Here is a 21,530-nt window from a genome sequence, read left to right as displayed (position 1 = left end):
AATCTGACTGGTGAACTGACAAATTTGAGGGATCTGTTTCATTTTCAGTGCATTCTTATAGAATTGCGTTCTACCGCCCCTCAACCTCTCTCGATATGAGAAGCCACTAGTAAATATGATGGTGCGTTGCTACGGGCTGTTGTCCAAACAATGCATCCTATAGGTCCAGCGGAGCCTCCTTCAGAATTTAATCTGCCCCTATGACAAATGAAAATTAGCATATTTTCATCTTGTGAAATGAAGCTGCAATTTTCTTTGCAAACAAATACATAAGTGAACCCTCTTAATATGGGCCATTTATACAACAAATTTGTTTTCAAAGAATTTCTTGATTTGGTACCACCTATCTTCTGGAAAGATAGTATATATAAGGTGTCCAACGTTGTGACGCGATAAATATTTAATGATGTCCAAAGGATTGAGGAAAGAGATCAAAGATAACAAAAAAATTGAAGAAGGGTAATGAACAATTTAAGAACCACAAGTATATAGATATTTTAACAGGAACACTAAAGCCCACACGTATGGGCGTTTGCATCTCGCCCATCCGCGTGGATCCGTGTCCGTTTGTGGGTGCACGAATCTTGGCATACTTATGGTGCCACGTAGAATTGGGCTGGTGTGTGGGCATTCACTCGGTCGCCCACACGTCTGTTTCACCACACGGAGGGGCCGGTGTGTGAGCGTTTAGTAGTTCGCCCACACGTCAGTTTTCACTCACGCACAAGGGCTGGTGTGTGGACATTTGCCATCTCGCCCACACCCCGTCTCCTTTTCCACACCCAAGCTGCCAGTTGCCATGCGCTTTGCAATGTACATGGCAACTGCCCTAGTGTGCTTGTAAGTACATGGCAACTCTCTCTTTTTTTACCCGAACATGTCAGTTGCCATATGTTTTGCAGGGTACACGGCAACTGCACTAGTGTGCTTGTAAGCAAATGGCAACTCTCTCTTTTACCCGAACATGTTGTTTTGCCATATCTCTTTGTAGCGCTACACGACAACTGCCTAGTGTTAGTAGGTGGCAACTCCTAAAGTTTTCAAATCACGACAACTGTAATAAACCAGACCATACATGGCAACTGCTTAGTGTTAGTAGGTGGCAACATCTAAAGTTTTTAAATCATGGCGACTATAGTAAACCAGACCATACATGACAACAGCTGCAGTTGTCCAAAATGGCATATGACACTTGACCTGAGATGGCAACTGCAGTTGAGCAATCATGGCAACTGTAGTTGTCCAACACGGCAACTGTAGTTCAGCGACATGACAACTGTAGGTAAACGGACATTGAAGAGGGTCCGAACCATGGCAACTGCAGGGACGCGTGGTGACTGTCACGCTGGGCATGCGGGACCATGAGGTAGGTGACTGAGAGAGGTCATGTGGGCGTTATGCAATTTGCCCACACGTAGGCGTGTGAGAGGGCCCGCTAGGAAAAATAAAAGACATGTGGGCACTAGTTATTTTGCCCATACGTAGGCGTGTGGGCTGAATCTCTTAGACACCACACAAAATGTGTGGGCAGACCCCTTAACACCTACACGTGTGACAGTTATCGTCGTCCTATTTTAAATAAACAAAAACAGAAACTGAATACACGATTTCTTCCATCCATTCTCGCCCTACACAAGCAGAATTTACAAACAATATCTTCTTTCACACTGCATATTTGGACCAAACAAAGCACGAACAAAATTATGTTTATTCTATGCCTTGGTCACGCTTCTACGTAGTAAATATACCCGTGAGTGTCTACGAGCTGATTTCACTTTTTAGGCAAACTTGATTAGCGCATGCCTGCAGTCAAATACTCCCTCCGTTCCTAAATACTTGTCTTTCTAGGCATTTCAACAAGTGACTACATACGGAGCAAAATGAGTGAATCTACACTCTAAAATATCTCTACATACATCCGTATGTAGTAGTCATTTGAAATGTCTAGAAAGACAAATATTTAGAAACGGAGGGAGTATGTAACAGGGCAGCGGATGCATTTAGGAAAAAGAAGGAAACAATACGTCTAGTTTTAAAAAACATCTGTGAAACACTGTAATTAAATAGGTGCCTGGGTGGGAATCGAAGTGTAATTCTCGCTGGACTAATGAAGTGAGGCAGCTTACTGCTGTCAATGCAGGAAGTTATATGTTTCTAAATATAAGTCTTTTTAGACATTTCAATATGGACTACATACGGAGTAAAATATATAATAAAATGAATGAATTTACACTCTAAACTACGTCTATATACATCCGTATGTAGTTCATATTAAAATCTTTAAAAAGAGTTATATTTAAGAATAGAGGGAGTATACTGTATTTATACATTTCGGAATTAGCCAATAATATTAAATTGACCCTAATGGTTTACGGCCAACGAATTATGGGAACGAGATCCTCTGACGTAGAACAAAACTACTGCAGAGGGACGTCCGAGACGGATCACCGTCCGTGCAGCATCCAATGGCAATGGCTAAACACCGGCAGAACATAGCAAAGCCATCGGCCCATGAGCATGATGCGGCCCAGTCCAATGAGATGGTGCGAGGACGACAAAAACGCACGAGGTCGGCGGAACGCGATAGCTTAAGTGAACACGGTGCCCGGCTGATCGATTTGTACGTAAATTGTAAATCTCTGCCTTTCTTTTGCCATCTTGAGATTTGCTTTAATAATAAGAGTGGAATTAGTCGAACTATCGTCATCAGATTTGTTTTGAAATTGATAAATCTTTGTGCAACTCTGCGTTAATCTTGTAATTAGGGCAACTCTAACACGCTGCGGCAAATATCAGTGTGTGTTCGTTTACATCGAAATAGACGAAAACACTAGTTCAACATGCCGACCCAAGGCCAAAATCAATCCACGCGCTGTTTGTCTGGACACATTTCCCGCCCAATCTGGTCACTTCTCCGTCGTCGTCCAATCTGGCCACCCTTGCACGCTCCCTTGCCGGCGACGGCAAACGCTATCTATCTCGCGTGTTCGCCATGGATTTCTTCAACAACAAAGGCAAGGGCAAGGCCAAGTTCAACGCCTGCGCCAGCTCGTCTCGCGCGCCGCCGCCGCCGCCTCCGAACGCCTTCGCGCTAGTGCTGCGTGTGGGGAGGGGTCATTTGCCACGGGGCCGGCTCTACTTCCCGGTGCACCGGCCCGGATGACGGCATATAGGGTAGTGTGCCGGACGGCCCGCTAGGTGGCGGCAATCTTATTTTTTAGTTTTTAATTTATGTTTAATTAAGTTTAAGTGAACTTTAGGCAGCGGTTCTCCGGAAATTTAATGTTTAATTATGTGCATATTTTGCAAAAAAAATTTTGGGTCCATGCGGAAAATGCGTCGGCAACTGTTGGACGCATCGGCCGACCCAAACGAAAAAAACGGACACACGCGTCCGCTCGGTCGACCAAATGGAAAAAAGCGAGCAAAATCCACACACGTTTGGGTCGGCGCATTGGAGTTGCGTCTTTGCGTGGCGAGTGAATGGCGAAGACGAGTCCGGCCAAGCGCTCCTTCGGCGAGCGAACGACGGCGGCGAGTGAACTGGCCAGATTGGGCGGGAAATGCGTCCAGAACAAACAACTTGCAGACTGATTTTAGGCTTGGGTCAGTATGTTGGACTGGTGTTTTCATCCATTTCGACGCAAACGGACATGCATGGCTCATTGTGTCGGCGCGTTCGAGTTATCCTAATTACAAAATCGACGCAGAGGAGCACAAAGCTTTATCAAATTCAAAACAAATCTGATGACGACAGCTCGACTAATTCCACTCTTATTATTAAAGCGAATTTGAAGATGGAAAAAGAAAGGGAGAGATTCACAATTTACGTACAAATCGATGAGCAAGACACCGTGTTCACTTAAACTATCGCGTTCCGTCGACCTCATGCGTTTTTGTCGTCCTCGCACCATCTCATTGGACTGGGCCGCATCGTCCTCATGGGCCGATGGCTTCGCTATGTTTTGCCAGTGTTTAGCCGTTGCCATTGGATGCTGCACGGACGGTGATCCGTGTTGGACGTCCCTCTGCAGTAGTTTTGTTCTACGTGAGAGGATCTCGTTCCGAATTATGAGGCACACTTTCCCGTGCTACAACTCTGTGTAAAACTACCATCACGGCTGCCACCAACACAGAAGCTCCTTTTTCAGAACAGCACACATGTCCTGTACAGAGGAAATCACCAAGTAAATCAATCTCAAAAAATAATAATGTTTGCAAAAGATAATGTTGGGTAGGGAGAAGAGTGTACGGAAGTAATCTTACCGGTCTATTTTTCCATCTCTCATCATCACCCTGCCGATGGTCTTGAAGTTGTTGTTGACCCCAATAAATAGGCCGAACGGTTTTTCATACATGTTCGATCTGTAGGTGGGGTCGAAGATAATCACATCGTCAAAGTGTTTGTACTGAAGGTTCTGGCTACTGGTCCAGAGTAGTGGCCTCACTCTACAGTTACTACCAACCTGAAAAGTATACTGGAATGTTGGATCCTCTGCTTTGATCCTTTTTTGGATAAAGGGCGTTTTTACTAACTCATAATGAAGCTTCAAGGTCCTAGCAAGGTTTTCAAGGTCTTACTGAGATCCTAGCAAGGTTTTCAAGGTCTTACTGAGATCCTCATACCACAAATTCTTTGCTCCAATATCAGCAATGTGTGGGCACATTGTTTTCCCTTAGTCGGCAAATCAAGTCCCTCGTGTTCTTGTCGATATTACTATGAGACCGCCAAGATGATAAATAACACAAAGAGCAAAAGTACTAACTACTAATTACAAGGGGAGGATAATTGCATACCTCACACGCGCAAACGAATTGCTATATGCATTTAGTTCCATGAGAATCCATACTGCTCGCTCCACACCTAACTCCAAAACCATATTCCAAGGAATAAACATTGTAGAATTCATATCCTTCGTCAAGACAAACGAAGGTTCCCACAGGTGAATGACCGAAGCCTCAGTTTCTCTATGTGTTAATCCTTGGTCGCCTTCTCCAGCCTGCTAACACGATACACAGGGCCGGCTCTATGTTTTTCGGGGCCCTTGGCCAAGTTGAAAAAAGGGCCCTTATAGGTAATATATATGTACGCATATCCAATCATATTTTGTTATTCTGAGACGTATAACATATAAAAAATTGATAATCACGCAGACTATGTCATATCATGAAAGGAAGACTAATAAAGTAGCAAAATATTAAATATGAGAAACAATATTCCCTGCTAGTTTGATTACCTTAAATAGATCCAAATTCTAATTCATAGACAATAATGCTTCAATAGATCAATACGACTAGAAAGACGATGAAACTGAAAAGATAAATACGTTTACGCCAAGAAAGCAAGAAAATCAAGACGGGAATCACGGAATCAAGGATTAAAGGGCCACCTGATTGCAGCAGCTGGCGGCCGGCCGGCCGGGCGTCCGTGCAAGTCTTCGAGAGACAGAAAGAGTAGCAGGCGGAGGCGGACGAGCCCGCGAGGCGACCAGGACCAGACGCAGATGCCGAGATGCAATTCAATCGATCGAATCGATCGATATGTTCATCGCCGCGCCCTACAAAATCTGTTACGGAGTATCAGGAATCAGTTAGATAGGCAGAGATCAACAGTAAGTTGATGAATGGGAGTACAATTTCCTTAATTTGCACCAGGTAGCGCACAATAGACCAATATCCAAATATTGAAGCATCCATATGTTATCTGAATTTTAACCTCAGGACTGCAATTAGCAAATGCAAAACTGTGTAGTATATCAACACAACAGACCCTGAATGGTCTTGCCTATCTAAACATAGCAGGTTCACAGAGACTTGTGAAGTAGGAGACATCAAATGAGTGAAAATGACTAAACTGAGATACCTACCGTGAGTTCAAGAACCCTACAGTTTGGATTCTTAATTTGCACCAGCCAACACAAATCTAATATATCTACGAACTATCAATCAATACAGGAGTATTATTGTCTATGCATATCGATCGATGCATTTAATTGCCATAGAAAACACAACCGTTCATATTGATTTACCACAAACTACTCACAACAAACCAGCTACTTGCGGACAAGTTAATCAAGGAGCCCTTCGTTCAACAATAAAGAACTCGATATCAGCGTTGCCTAGGAGAGCGCCATGTCTCAGGCGGCCTACAAACACTTCACCACCATTCTTGGCTCCTCCACTCTGCGAGATCACTCCATCTGCCTAGAGACCATCGACAGCAGAAACTTCGACTTGTCTGAGCTTGACCTGCCGTTCTCCGAGGCCGAGATACGGGAAGCTATCAAGAAAATGCCCACCGGGAAAGCGCCCGGGCCGGATGGATTCACTTTGGAGTTCCTACGTGCTTGCTGGCCCATCATCAAGGGTGACATTTGCGCGGCCTTCGAGAAGCTCTATGCCATGAACGGCCGTGGTTTTCACAAACTTAATGAAGCCTTGCTTTTGCTCCTGCCCAGGAGACGCGAAGCGGCGGCGCTCACGGACTACCGGCCCATCAGCTTGATCACATCCTGGCAAAGCTATTTGCCAAGGTCCTGTCCCTTTGGCTCGCCCCGTATGGGGGAAATTGTCTCCGTCAACCGGAGTGCATTCATTGCTGGGAGATGTGTTTGCGTCAATTTCCTCCAAGTGTAACAGACCGCCTGGCTCCTTCACAACCTCAAGGAGATGAGAGTTCTCCTCAAGCTGGACATTGCGAAGGCTTTTGACACTGTGTCCTGGACCTTTCTCCTCGAGGTTTTGGTGCACCTCGGATTTGGTCGATGCTAGTGTGAGTGGATATCCATACTCACATCCACGGCTTCGACCCGCGTCCTCCTAAACGGCAACCAGGGCCCGCCGATTGACCATGCCTGAGGCCTGCGGTAGGGTGACCCCTTGTCTCCTATGCTCTTCGCAACCATCATCGACAAGCTCATCAACCTGCTTTAGCACATCGGTGTCCTCCGGCATGCTGCAGCGCCTCACCACGCGCCACGCCGCATCAAGTATTTCCCTATTTGCAGATGACGTGGTCGTCTTTTGTCACCCGAACCCAGCGGAGCTGGCGACCATTCGGGAGCTCCTCCACATCTTTAGCGATGCCTCCGGACTTCGCACAAACTGCATGAAGTGATCAGCAACCCCAATCCAGTGCGCCCCGAGGTGGTTGACACCATTGCGGCCATGCTATCATGCACTGTGACCACTTTTCCCGTCCCTTACCTCGGACTACCGCTCTCGGTCCGCAAGATTCACGCCTCGACACTCCTCCCGCTCATGGACAGATTGGTGAAAAAGCTGGCCACTTGGAAAGCTTCCCTCCTCTCGCGCGGTGAGCGACTCGCTCTTGTTCACCACGTTCTCACGGCCATGCCGGTGCATATCTTACTCGCCATGGCCATAAACCCCTCCATCCTCAAGAAGATCACAACAGTGGTCCGCGACTTCTTGTGGCATGGCCGTAAAGAAGCTAGGGCCGGCTGCTGCCTTGTCAGATGGCCAAAGATCTCTCGACCTCTTGAGCTTGGAGGCCAGGCCATTCACGATATTCACCGCATCGACATCGCACTGCACGCTCATTGGCTATGGCTGCAGGCTACTGATCCCGCCCGCCCATGGAGCCACCTCCAACTTCCCAGGGACGAGGAAACTAGTAAATTCCTCCATGCTTCCACGACCTCGACCATCGGGGATGGCAGGATGTGCCGGTTCTGGTGCGACCATTGGCTCCAAGGACAGTCTATCGCTGAGATCGCTCCAACTCTTCTCTCCTGTAGGGGAACTGTAGATCGAAAGTATGTCTGGGGGGGGAGGGGTGATTAGACTACTTGACCAAATAAAAATCTATCCTTTTCCCTACACATGCAATTCTAAGAGTATAGCAGCGGAAATAAAGCATTGCATATGAAGGTAAATGGAAGGGTTTGGAGAACGCAAACACAACAGAGACACGAATATTTTTGGCGTGGTTCCGATAGGTGGTGCTATCATATGTCCACACTGATTGAGACTTCAACCCAGAAAGGGTAACGGCTGCACGAGTCCATGGAGGGCTCCACCCACGAAGGGTCCACGAAGAAGCAACCTTGTCTATCTCACCATGACCATCTCCCACGAAAGACTCGCCTCACTCGGGTAGATCTTCATGAAGTAGGCGATCTCCTTGCCCTTACAAACTTCTTGGTTCAACTCCACATCTTGTCTGAGGCTCCCAAGCAACACCTAACCAATATGGGAGACACCACTCTCCAAAATATAATAGATGATGTGTTGATAATGAACTCCTTGCTCTTGTGCTTTAAATGATAGTCTCCCCAACACTCAACTCTCTCTCACAGATTTGGCTATGGTGGCAGAAGGATTTGAGTAGAAAGCAACTTGGGGAAGGCTAGAAATCAAGGTTCAAATGGTAGGAATGAAATCTCTTAATCTCAACACATGAGTAGGTGGTTCTATCAGAAAATGGATGGTGGAAGTGTAGGCACGTTCTCATGGCTCTCCTCACTTATGAAGGAGGGGTGGAGGGGTATATATAGCCTCCACACAAAATCCAACCATTACAGACTTTTGACCCGTCTCGGTTGCACCGATTAGTAAACTCGATGGCACCGACCAGTACAAAAATATGAACGTTATGAATCTCGGTGGGATCAATGTGCCAGGGCTTAGGGAAAACTTCAACTCGGTGGCGCCGATTGCATCAACTCGGTGGGACTGAAGTGAAGCAATAAGCAACAGAGAATCAGTCAAGCCAACTTGGTGGGACCGATTGCAACATCTCGGTGAGACCGAAGTGAATGCAACAAGTCACAGAGTGCTGGCAAGGCCATCTTGGTGACACCGAGATCCATATCGGTGTGACCGAACTGTTAGGGTTTTGGCAGTGGCTATGTCAACATGAACTCGGTGGCTCCGGATGAGAAGTATCCGTGGGGCCGAGTTTGGAATTAGGGTTTGGACATATTTGGATAGATAAAGTCGCTGAGGGTTTTGGAGCAATATCACTAAACACTTGAGCAAGTAGACCATTAAGCAACACCTCATCCCCTTTTAATAGTATTGGATTTTCCCATGGACTCAATGTGATCTTGGATCGGTAAAATAGAAATGAAAAGTCTTGAGCTTTTGCCAATCCTTATCCTTAGCATTTGGAGGGGTACACATATCTATTTCATGCCATGCCAATCATTGAACATCTTGAAATACTTATCTTAAATGGATATTAGTTCAATGAGATATATGTTTTTATGAATTACCAAAACCACCCGGGGATTAGTTGCACTTTCAATCTCCCCCCTTTTGGTAATTGATGACAACATATAGATCAAAGTTTCGTCAAATGATTAAGTGAATAGAATACATCATCGCTTTGAGAAGTATGTGATAAGCAAGAGCTCCCTCTAAATTTGTGCATTATTAAAAAAATTGCGTTTGAATGCAAATGCACATGGACAACCAAGGTGGGTCATCCTGTTGAGCGTCGTCTGGGAAGATCGGATGACATGGAGAAACCCCGAGAGATCCATGCGGCACGCAACCTGGAAAAGGATGGCGCAGAGGACACTCTTGCCAGTGAAGCCCCCTAGGAGGCGGGTACTCCATCATCCTTTAAAGGATTAATAAAATAATCCAACTTGCAAAGAATAAAAAGCCCATCTTAAAAGTTCCTAACAAAGCACTCACCCACAACAATCTAACCCACTAAAGGCTCGGCCCAACAACAAAATGATGTAGATGTGACATAATTCTTTCACATCTAGACTTGCCCTAAACAAACCCATTCATATAACTAACATGTATAATGATAATGCTAATGATTGCACATACATGCTACTAACTCAATGAAGTAGTGTTTCTGGTAATAACTCAATGGACTAGTGGCCATGAGTGATTTGAAAGGATGACCTAGATATCTTCCCTTAATATCTTTGTTGGACAATGCTAGTGAGTACGATACAAATATAATATAGTAGTACATGAGTGTCGTAAAAAAATTTCTTAGGGAAGGGGTGTCGTATAGTCTTGAGAAAATAAATGGCGTGCTACTAAAGATAAAAAATCAATTCTCCGCCCATTCATTTCCTAGGGGTATACCAGAAATACCAATTCTCTCAAGGGGCCGACGCAAAATATTTCCCCGAATGGAAATGCCCACTTCCAGAACCTACATCATGCCTTTCACCCGCTCCATGGCCCCTCACCGATGTATGGGCCCCACCATGCACCCCCTCACAAGGGTGACACATTCATGTGTCCACCGCGATATACGAGGCTGTCCTCGACCCCATCTGCCAACCTACACACCCACTCCTCCGTTTCATTAAAACATATACCAATTTACCAATTCCGGAGAGGATCCTTTTCCCCAATGACTATGATGAGGTGCTAGCGGCCATATGCGATGGTGTGATCCTCACGAACCTCTACCATTTGCTTGAGAAGAAGAAGACTCGACAAACGACACTTCTTGGGGCTCAGCAAGTTTGGGATCGGGCTCAAGATGGAGAACGACTATGAGGAGTTCGAGGTCGACTCCGGGGACTCCGACTTGGAGCTCAGGCATGATGGAGTGGCTGATGAGGATAACAACGATGAGGTTGTCGAGATCAAGCCGTTTGTCGCCATCAGGAGGTCCCTCTCCAAAGGTATCTGTCCCATGTCGCGATAACTGCTTTTAATCCATGTGTTAGGGTCACTTTTCATCCTTGTTTGCTGTAAGAACATTTTTTACTACCACAATTTCTCATTTTTAGGTAGGAAACAAAAGTTTAAAACCGTGTATAAGCCTGGCCGCAATAGTCATTTTTTATTTTCACGTGGTTTACACTTATGTTTCCCAGTTTTGTGTGGTTTACACTCGTACCTTTTCAATTTCACGCGATTTACACTCCTTTTCTCTCTGTAAATAGAGCGACCACACACATTTATGTATCGATCCCTAGGTAACAATGTTATTTATGCATCAACCAACCTAGAAATACCGCACCCAAGTTACATTTCTAGTCCCATTCTTACGTAGGACAAAGGTTGATAAACCATGTGTATTGTTAGCTCTTGGATATTCCTAAAGTTTTGTATTTATGGTTTGCACAATTTTATGATATTTGAGTATAAAAAACTCATGAGTAGATTTTCTAAGCAAATTATATATTTTGACCCAGAGTTGTTGCTTCGTTCATGCATCAGATAGTCACACTTCTCACAAGAAACGAAACCACTCTCAAATTATTTCTTCTCGGTGTCAACTAAGACACAAAGTCGTGAAGCAACGTTGCCATGTTACTTTACAAAAATAGTTAATAATATCTATATACATGGTTAGATCATGAGTGCAATATAAAAAAGTTGCAATGCTCATTTAGAATTCACAAACTAAATGTATAATAATGCTAATGATTGCACATACATGGTAGTAGCTCAATGGGGTAAGTATATATGTGTGATTTACTAGGATCGTAGAGTTACAAAGTCATTTATAAGGGGATCTTGGTTGAATATTAAGCAAGACATAGGGTCATAGAGCAACGATGTCATGCTAGTTTAGAAAAATGTTAGATCTCCATATACATGGTTAGATCAAGGATGCGATGAGAAATTTGCAATGCTAACTTACACTTTATATAACCACCATAGGATAATGCTACTGATTGGACATGAAGTAATTCAAGTAACTAAATGGAGTAAGCTTCCGTTTCTTTGAGAAAAATGGAGCGGGTAGCTATAGGTGATTTGCAAAAATCCTAATGTTACACATAATCATTTATGAGAAGATATTGGTTAAACTTTTGGTTGGATGTACTACAATCTTGAGCTAATAAATGAAATAACTAGCTATGAGTTATTTGCGTGGATCTTAAAATTATATACAATCATTTATGAGAAGATATTAATTGGTTAAAAGTTTGGTTGGATGAACCCGTCCAATAAACTTGGACGAGCAGAGTACGAACATTGTAGTACACTCATAATTCAAGTGTGTAGTATAATCCTGAGCTAATAAATGGCGTAAATAGCTATGAGTGATTTTCAAAGATATTCACATTACACACCATCATTTATGAGAAGATTATTTAGCATTATGCACAATCATTTATGAGAAGATTTTTGGTTAAACGTTCGGTTGGATGAACCCGTCCAATAAACCCGGACGGAGAGTGTATGATAGTAGTAGTACAGCCATACTATAGGTGCGTAGTACAATCTTGAGCTAATAAATGAGTAACTAGCCATGAGTCATTTACAAGAATCTTAAAATTACATCCAATCATTTAGGAGAAGATGTCAGTTAAACGTGCACAGGGGAGGGGCATGACTATGAGAAGATATTGGTTAAATGTCATAGGTGCATAGTACGATCCTCGCAGCCCACAAGCCACCCACGGTTACGAGGAGGGTGGTTGAGGCGGTGTTGTGGCCTGAGAAGAAGAAGCCCGGCAGGGCGGTGGTCGGAGTTGATGCTTCGTGAGGCTCGACGGGCTTGGGGTCGAGCTCGGCTTCGACACGAGGACGAGGCCTTCAACACCGATTTTGAGGACTTCGACGCCGACTCCGGGTACTTCGACTTGGATCGCGGGCATGGCGTGATATCTACGGAGGATGAAAATGACGAGGTTGTCGAGATCAACCCATTAGCTGCCAAGAGATCCGTCTCAAAAGGTTTTAATCTGCTCGTTTTATAACCTTTTGCGATTAACCACTGTAGAAGCTAGGATATTGTGTGATTGGTTTAAATTCCTTGGGTAGGAAAATAAATTGTGTGGGGTTGGTGTTGGAAGGCTTGATTTGTTGGTGTTAGGGCATCTTCAATATTGAGCCGCTAACCAGACACACTAAACATCCGCGAACGCGTATGGGCACGTCCACAGACTCGGATATGGGAGCTGGTCATCCAACCCTATTCCTCAAATGTCCGCCTCTATTAACTTAAGAAAATAGTATTGGCCTTCCATCAAATATAAATGGTGCTCCACTATATACAATGACTTCTAGCTTGTGAGAGCCGTAACCCAATTCACTTCCTCCAAATAACCATTGAGAGTTGCAGATCTTCTGCCAAAATAGCTTGTTAGAGATGCAAACCTTCCACCAAAGAGAATCTAACAGAAATCAAACTGATCTCCAAGTTATTTTGACCACTCACTTCCATCAAAAAGCAATGGCCTTTGACTAAATAGCAGCGGCCTCCCTCCAAAGCAAACAGAGAGGAGAGAGGTTGTGGCATGAGGTACGTGGTGGATTTTGATTGGCAAGGCAAACACTCGAACTCCTAGAAATCTTCCCGTGCTTTTGCATGATTTGTGGTAGTTCTGGGGGCCGGATGCATCCGCGGACATATGCGGCTCCAGGGTTGGATGATAAAAATTGGTTTGACGCATTTGTGGTCGTTTTGAGGGACGTCATTGGAGATGCCCTGTCACCTATTTGTTTAGAGATTTTGGGTTGGAATGGATTGGATGTTATGAAGTGAATTGGGTTCAGGGCTAGGCCTTTTTTCATTTCTCAACCATGTTTCCTTGAACTGATTAGGCTGGTAGGTTGGTTTCACCTTTGTTCCCGCAGAGAATCAATTTTGGTTGCTAGGTTGTTGATATTGTGATTTATATTTTTTGTGACCTTTGATGGAGATTAACACATTTACTGTTTACAGTCAAATGGGTTTGAAAATCTACAGAGGGCCGAATTTGTCTGTTTTTTTATTGAGGTCTTGACCTTTTGGGTTGTTTCCTTGTTTTAGATGGTTGTAGGTTTGAATGGGAATTTTCTATACTTGGTTCAGTTGTCAGTCTGAAGGATTATTTTGGTAAATGTTGAGTCCTACTAGAAAAAAAATCCTTGATTCTGCATCATCGATAATGGGATTTTTTCACAGGTCGATAATGGGATTTAAAGATCAATAATTACAAAATGATGGCAAAGGTCTATATCATGTCCATAAGTTGTAATTTAATTTATTTTGTGGGTGACTAATGCTTTCACCGAAACGTGAAGAGGATCGCACCCATGATGATTTAGTATTCATAACAATAGTGATATTATACATATGAATTCATGTACATGATGAAATTAATTACTTTTTGTGAGACAAGCTTTTCTATATTCATCTCTGTTAGCATTGGCATTGATCTTGCATTGCAGATGACTTGAGCACCAGGACTATTGCTGGTTTTGATGGCCCCGCACAAAGGCCAGGAAAAAGGAAGAGAAAAAACCAATTCAGGGGCATCCGGCAACGCCCCTGGGGTAAGTGGGCTGCTGAAATCAGAGATCCTATTAAGGGTGCCCGTGTTTGGCTTGGTACTTTCAACAGTGCTGAAGAAGCTGCAAGAGCTTATGATGTTGAAGCACATAGGATCCGTGGCAAGAAGGCCAAGCTTAACTTTCCAGATGAACCAACAATTCCTCAGGACCGCTGTGTTCTCCATGTTATTCCTAAAGTACCCAAGCCAAGCACAACACAAGAACATAGTTTCATACCAGCACTCAACAACCTTGCCAACCAAAATGATTTCTTCTACCCATCTGCTAACTTCACATCAAACCAGCCACTTGTTCGGCTTGACAACATGCCATTTGTTCCTGCAATGAGCTCTGTTACCCCTGTTGAAGTTCCTGCTATGAATATGTACTATGACCGGAGAAGTAACACCTTTGGATGTTCTAAATTGGGCCGAGATTATTACACCAAGACTCCTAATATATCATCCATTGCTCCCATTTCAACCATTGCTGAAGGAGAAGGATCCACACCTATCAAGAGTAACACCAACAACTCAGTGGTGCCTCCTGTTATGGAGAATAATGGTGTCAATTTGGAACCTTGGATGAGATATCTTATGGATGATAGCGTGGATAAGATGATTAATAGCCTATTGAATTTTGATGTGCCTCGGGATGTCGTTGGCAACATGGACTTTGGAGCTTCGATGACATGCCCATCCGTGGTCAATTTTTCTGAGAGAATCAAACCCTATATATCGGGAAAAATGGTAAGCCTTCCAATTTGGATGTTCAGTCCGAGTTGATAATGTTTTCATTATTCTGAATTTATTGTTTCAGTGTTTCAGGAATAAGACTATGGAAGATTTGGAAGCACTCTATTACCTCCGACTAGCATATGCTTCTATTGAAGCTTAGAAGCAAAAAAGCTGCATCTTAAGTCTATATTGTAATCGACCCATTTCCTAGTTGACTGTCGATGTCTCGCAACCAATTATGAGTCTGATGAACTGTTGTCTTGTCTTTTGCCAACTTTTATGTCATCAGTACCATTTCTAAATGTGAAAAACATGAATTCTTGTCTAGTTTGCTTTAATCTGTGCACTTCTTCTCATTTCCTTTCGTTCTAGATGTTTATTTATATTTTGGAAATAAAACTAGCTTATAAGCCACCATGTTTATATAAGCCGACTAGCATATATTGATTTTTAATACTTGGCTTATATTGAATTTGGTGTCAAGTTTGCTTTAATCTGTGCACTTGATCACCTTTTCCTAGTTCCAGAGTCTCTATTGAAGCTTAGAAGCAAAAGAAGTTGCATCTCGAGTCTCCATTGTAATCGACCCATTCCCTAATTGACTATCGCTGTCTGGCAGCCATTTATGAGTCTGATGAACCGTTGTGTTGTCTTTTGCCAACTTTTATGTCATCGCTACCATTTCTAAATGTGAACAACATGAATTCGCGTCTAATTTGCTTGAATATGTGCACTTCTTTTCATTTCCTTCCGTTCTAGATGTTTATTTATATTTTGGAAATAAAAGTAGCTTATAAGCCACAATGTTTATATAAGCCGACTAGCATATATTGATTTTTAATACATGGCTTATATTGAATTTGGTGTCAAGTTTGCTTTAATTTGTGCACTTGATCAACTTTTTCCTAGTTCCGGAGTACCAGATATACTAATCTTTGATAATAGATGTGTATGTGTGATCATACAGAGTCATTCCTACTACATGTAGTTGTTCTCACCGATGTAGTTTCTTACACAAACATCTAGTGTACCTAATTCATGATTTGATGGATATGTTGCATTTCAGTGCAGTCTTGATTTATGTCTATAACATTCACATACATTCTATGCATTTTACTGTCTGCTACTTGTAAGCTGCATTGGAATATGCATTTTACTGTCTGTTACTTGTAAACTACGTTGGAATTTTCCCCGATGAGGAGGGGAGATGCAACACAATAGAGATAAGTATTTCCCTCAGTGAGAGCCAAGGTTATGGAACCAATAGGAGAACCAATCAAATTCCCTTCAACAACACCTACACACCTAAAAGCAAATACTTGCACCCAACATGGGCAAGAGGGTGTCAATCCCCTTGAACTTGTAATTGCAAGGATTAATTCTGATAGTGATAGATAGATAAATAAATTGCAAAACAGAATAGAAGTAAATAAATCACAACAAGGTATTTTTGGTTTTTATAATATATAAAAGTAGACCCAGGGGCCATCATTTTCACTAGAGGCTTCTCTCTCGAACAAATAGCATAAGGTGGGTAAACAATTCACTGTTGGCCAATTGCTAGAAAAGCGCATAATTGTGACATTATTCATGGCAATGATCATACATATAGGCATCACGTCCGTGACAACTAGACCGACTCTTGCTTGCATCTACTACTATTACTCGACCAATTGACCGCTATCCAGCATGCATCTATGGTATTAAGTTCATCACAAACAGAGTAACGCTTTAAGCAAGATGACATGATGTAGACAAAGTAAACTCAAGCAATATGAATAAACCCCATCGTTTTATCCTTAGTAGCAACAATACTAACGGTGTCCTGGACTAGGGTGTGCCAACCGAGTCAGCCCGTAGTCCCCGAGCTGGGTTAGTGGGTCCGTATTCTCAATAAGGAAGACTCCAGAAGCTGTACGCCTAGATGGCTTCAAGACCATATCTGCCGAAGGCTTGACGTACGCTCCAAGATATTCCCTGCCGCCTCCATGCGATCCTTAGATACCGACTATGTAACCCTAGATGTCCTACCTGGAGTGTATATAAGCCAAAGGGTTTACCCCGTAGAGGGACCAAATCACAGTTACATTCTCCTAGCCCTAGAGGTAGAACACAACTCATGTTCTTGAGTTAGGTCAACTCTTTACTTGATACATCTTCATGAATATAAACAAGAGCATGTGAAAGTGCAACTATCCCTAGGTGGTTTTGGTAATTCCTAACAACATATAACTCATTGAGCTAATGCCATTTCAAGATTAATATCTCAGGAAATCTCAATGATTGGCATGGCATGGATGAGAAAAGTGGACCCCTCAAAATGCTAAGGACAAAGGATTGGCTCAAGCTCAAAGCTCAAGACTCCACATTTTCTATTTTAGTGATCCAAGATCACATTGAGTCTATAGGAAAAGCCAATACTATCAAGGAGGGATGAGGTGTTGCTTAATGAGGTTCTTGCTCAAAATGCTTAGTGATATGCTCCAAAACCCTCAACTACTTTCTCACGTCCACATATGACCTAAACCAAAAGTCAAACTTGGCCCCACCGATTCTTTCTATCCCGCATCATCGAGTTTCAAATGTCATAGCCACTGCCACAAACCCTAGGCAAATCGGTCTCACCGATAGGGATCTCGGTCTCACCGAGATGGGATTGTAATCTCTCTGTTTCCCTTCGTAACGTTTCGGTCTCACCGAGACGAGCGGTCGGTCCCACCGAGATTGCAATGTAAACTCTCTATTTTCCCTTCGTAACATTTTGGTCTCACCGAAATGAGCGATCGATCCCACCGAGTTTACCTGACCAACTCTCTGGTTAGCTTATTACCAAAATCGGTCTCACCGAGTTTGTGTAATCGGTCTCACCGAGATTACGTTATGCCCTAACCCTAATCATATCGGTCCTACCGAGTTGCATGTCGGTCCCACCGAAAACCCTAATGGTCACTAGCTGTGCTGAATCGGTCCGATCGAGTTTAATCATTCGGTCCCACCGAGTTTGGAAAGTTATGTGTAACGGTTAGATTTTGTGTGGAGGCTATATATACCCCTCCACCCCTCTTCATTCGTGGAGAGAGCCATCAGAACAAACCTACACTTCCAACCTATGTTTTCTGAGAGAGAACCACCTACACTTGTGTTGAGACCAAGATATTCCATTCCTACCATATGAATCTTGATCTCTAGCCTTCCCAAGTTACTTTCCACTCAAATCTTCTTTCCACCAAATCCATATCCTGTGAGAGAGAGTTGAGTGTTGGGGAGACTATCATTTGAAGCACAAGAGCAAGGAGTTCATCATCAACACACCATTTGTTACTTCTTGGAGAGTGGTGTATCCTAGATTGGCTAGGTGTCACTTGGGAGCCTCCGACAAGATTGTGGAGTTTGACCAAGGAGTTTGTAAGGGCAAGGAGATCGCCTACTTCGTGAAGATCTACCGCTAGTGAGGCAAGTCCTTCATGGGCGATGGCCATGGTGGGATAGACAAGGTTGCTTCTTCGTGGACCCTTCGTGGGTGGAGCCCTCCGTGGACTCGCACAACTGTTACCCTTCATGGGTTGAAGTCTCCATCAACGTGGATGTATGATAGCACCACCTATCGGAACCACGACAAAACATCTGTGTCTCCAATGTTTGAATCCTCCAAACCCTTCCCTTTACATTCTTGCAAGTTGCATGCTTTAGTTTCCGCTGCTCATATACTCTTTGGATGCTTGCTTGAATTGTGTTAAGATTGCTTGACTTGTCCAAAGTTGCTAAAATCTGCCAAGAATTAAAATTGGGAAAAGGCTAGATTTTTATTTGGTTAAGTAGTCTAATCACCCCCTCTAGACATACTTTCGATCCTACAACATGACATAGGGTTTTAATTCCATCAAGAGGTCCCGAACTTGGGTAAACACCATCTCTCTTCTTCCTGTTACCATCGATCCGAGATCAACGGCTTGGGACCCCCTAGCCCGAGGTCTGCCAGTTTTGACACCGATGCTGGTGCTCTCACCGAGAGTTCCGCTGTGTGATCGCTGGAAAGATCGATGGATCATCTGCAGATCAACTACGGTGCCGTCCACAAAGATGTTTACGTCCCGTCCAACTTTTTGTATTCGGAAGCATGGTCTTCTACATTGACTCAACGGGCCATCTGGCCTTTGTCGAGAACTATGCCTCGGGTCAGATCGTGACCTTCAGAGGCCTGGAGTACACCGCGGAGTCCCGCGGCGAGCTTGTCCCATCAGGCTGGATGCGAGGTCGGGTTGAGGGTTTACCAAACATTGTAGGCTCGACTCTGAAACCGATCTCCTTGAAGGACATCGGATCAGGCCCCTTGGCACCACCAGAGGCGCCTAGCACGAAGGTCCCAGGCGACCTCACCCCGACTCTTAGTCTGGATGCTAGTCCGGCCCCCATCTCGAAGGTCGCGGCGGATTTAGAACCGACCCCAGCGCAGGGTCAAGAATCTCCTTCGGATCCTCCCCATGCCGAAAACACGTTGAGTTATACACCGAGCATACTTCAAGTTAGCCCTGCTTATAGCCAGGCCATGGACTCCAAAGAGCTATCTCACCTGAACGAGATGCTTGACCGTATCCAGAGCATGTCAATCTCGGACGACAAGACTTTGGTTTTTGACAAGATCGGACTTAAAGCCAACGATCGAGAAATTTACATCCCACCCACCACCACCTAGTAACCATGGTAGATGACTTAACCGACATGCTAGACTATGACAAGGCCATGGACATGGACAAACATGCCGATGGCCCCACCGAAAACACTTCGCCATTAGTAAATACCGGCAAGTGGACCGCAACATCTACTTACGATGTATACATGGTCGACACTCCTAGGAACCCCCATAGCCATCGACGAAGACGCGGGCAGGGTACCAACGGAGAACCTAGCGGGAATAACGCCGCCACCGACAACGGCGACATAGTGATATGTCTCCAACGTATCTATAATTTTTGATTGTTCCATGCTATTATATTATCAACCTTGGATGTTTTATATGCATTATTATGCTATTTTATATCTTTTTGGGACTAACCTACTAACCTAGTGCCAAGTGCCAGTTGCAGTTCTTGTTTTTACCTTTTAAGAAAATCAATACCAAACAGAGTCCAAATGGAACGAAACTTTTTGAGGATTTTTCTTGGACCAGAAGACACCCAGGAACCTTTGGGAGGAGGTCAGAGGGGCCACTAGTTGGCGACAAGCTCGGAGGGCGTGCCCTGGGGGGGGGGGGGCTTGTGGGCCCCTTGATGCTCCTCTAATCCTAATCTTTGCTCTATAAATACCCAAATATTTTCCGTATACTAGGGGCACACCAAAAATACTTTTCCACCGCCGCAAGTTTCCATTCTCGCGAGATCCCATCTAGAGGCCTTTTCCGATACTCTGCTGGAGGGGGATTCGACCATGGAGGGCTTCTACATCAACCTTGCTGCCCTTCCAATGATGTGTGTGTAATTTACCACAGGCCTACTGGTCAATAGCTAGTAGCTAGATGGCTTCTTCTCTCCCTTTGATCTTCGATACAATGTTCTCCTCATTGTTCTTGGAGATTTATTCGATGTAATCTTCTTTTGCGGTGCGTTTGTTGAGATTCGATGAATTGTGGGTATATGATTAGATTATCTATGAATATTATTTGAGTCTTCTCTAAAATATTTTATGCATGATTAAGATAGCTTTGTATTTCTCCCCGATCTATTGATTTGGTTTGGCCAACTAGATTGATTTTTCTTGCAGTGGGAGAGGTGCTTTGTAATGGGTTCAATCTTGCGATGCTTATACCCAGTGACAGAAGGGGACATGACACGTATTTCTATTGTTGCCATTAAGGATAAAGAGATGGGATTTGTTCATATTGATTGTATCTATCCCTCTAGATCATGTCATCTTGCTTAAGGCGTTACTCCGTAACTTAATACACTAGATGCATACTGGATATCGATCGATGTGTGGAGTAATAGTAGTAGATGCAGACATGAGTCGGTCTACTTGTTACGGAAATGATGCCTATATTCATGATCATTGCCTTAGATATCGTCATAACTATGCGCTTTTCTATCAATTGCTCAACAGTAATTTGTTTACCCACTATATGCATTCTTCCAAGAGAGAAGCCTCTAGTGAAAACTATGGCCCTCGGGTCTATTTTTATCATATTATTTTTAGAGATATAAAATAAAAAATACAAAAATACTTTGCTGCAATTTATCTACCTTTATCTTATTTTGCGCGTTTACTTATCTTTTATATCCATCACTATCAGATCTCATCCTTGCAAGTAACTATGAAGGGATTGAAAACCCCTTTATCACATTGGGTGCAAGTATTTGTTTGTTTGTGCAGGTGCTATGATGACCCACAAGTATATGGGACCAATTGTAGCCTTTTTGATAAGTAAGAGTGTCGAACCCAATGAGGAGCAAAAGGAAATGACAAGTGGTTTTCAGCAAGGTAATGTCTGCAAGTGCTAAAATTGTAAGTAGCAGAGTAGTTTGATAGCAAGATAATTTGTAACGAGCAAGTAATGATAATAGTAACAAAAATGCAGCAAGG

The 21,530-nt window shown here is 43.6% G+C and overlaps 1 long non-coding RNA gene and 1 pseudogene across 1 annotated transcript; one reads left to right on the top strand and one right to left on the bottom strand.

Moving 5' to 3' along the window:
* Positions 1-3,791: 3,791 nt before the first annotated feature.
* On the bottom strand, positions 3,792-5,337 carry LOC119314368. The gene is made up of 3 exons (XR_005152287.1): positions 4,798-5,337; positions 4,267-4,717; positions 3,792-4,166 (listed from the first exon to the last, which is right to left on the bottom strand). It is a non-coding gene; the product is annotated as an uncharacterized LOC119314368 (long non-coding RNA).
* Positions 5,338-10,483: 5,146 nt separating this feature from the next.
* LOC119314367 lies at positions 10,484-14,938 on the top strand (annotated as a pseudogene).
* Positions 14,939-21,530: the final 6,592 nt, after the last annotated feature.

The sequence above is a fragment of the Triticum dicoccoides genome, chromosome 6A (genome assembly GCF_002162155.2).
Source record: "Triticum dicoccoides isolate Atlit2015 ecotype Zavitan chromosome 6A, WEW_v2.0, whole genome shotgun sequence".
In the NCBI taxonomy this organism is placed as follows: Eukaryota; Viridiplantae; Streptophyta; class Magnoliopsida; order Poales; family Poaceae; genus Triticum; species Triticum dicoccoides.
The sequence above is the reverse complement of the archived record's forward strand: the minus strand, read 5'-3'. Positions and strand labels throughout refer to the sequence as shown.